Source organism: Eurypyga helias, unplaced genomic scaffold, assembly GCF_000690775.1.
Source record: "Eurypyga helias isolate BGI_N326 unplaced genomic scaffold, ASM69077v1 scaffold34232, whole genome shotgun sequence".
NCBI lineage: Eukaryota > Metazoa > Chordata > Aves > Eurypygiformes > Eurypygidae > Eurypyga > Eurypyga helias.
Genome location: NW_010234621.1, coordinates 384 through 1,248, shown reverse-complemented (window position 1 = coordinate 1,248; position 865 = coordinate 384).

The following is an 865-nucleotide window of genomic DNA, read 5'->3' as shown; positions in this document are numbered from 1 at the left end:
CGCCTGGCTGTCCCTGTCAATCTCAGCGAGCCATCTTGGCTGGCTCCCTCTTTGCTGCATGCCCAGAGGTCTCCCACTGCTCCGGGGGCTCCTGGCTGTGCACCGAAGAGCGTGGGGCCCGGAGCATCCCGTCCCACCACCCCACACCCGGGTGACAGTGATGACACCCAGGCAGCCACTTACCCCGCGGACACCAGAGTGTTTTGTGCCCCAGGTGCTTTGGTCCTGTTTCTGTAGCTTTTTCCCAGCCTCCAGCAAGCCAGGGCCGGAGCAAGCAGGGACGGCAAGGAGAGAGCCAGAAGCGCCTCCGTCCCGCTGCGCCCACAGCCCTGAGCCCACACAGGGTCCGTTGTTCATGGTGACACGCAGTCACCTCGGGGCCAGCTCGGCCCCTCCAGACTCCCGCAACAGCCTGAGGCACACACTCAAGGACTCCCTTGTTTCCACACATGGCCCTGACTCACGCTACCGAGCCCAGGGTGCTTTTCGGCCCGTTTCTGCAGATAAGGAACCCTGCTATGCTTGGGAGCAAGGCTGCAGTTCTGTCCGCACCACGGGACAGGGATCCTGCTCCCTCTCAGCCTCCGGCTGTCCACCCACAGGGAGCATCTGGGCTGGCGGGTGGCATGGCCGGCTGTACCTGGTGCCCCGCGTGAGGACGCGCCTGCTCCAAGCACGGGGAGGGTGGGAAGAAGGGGAGAAGTGTCGCGGTGACCCCGGAGGGAGAGGACTCTGCTCTCGGGGACTCTGACTCACCCTGGGAAACAGGACGGTGGCAGAGCTGGGAAACGAGCTCAGCTCTGGCTCTCCCATCCTCCCCGGAGCACAGCGCGGCGTGGGAAAGGGCAGAGGCTCACACAGCCCG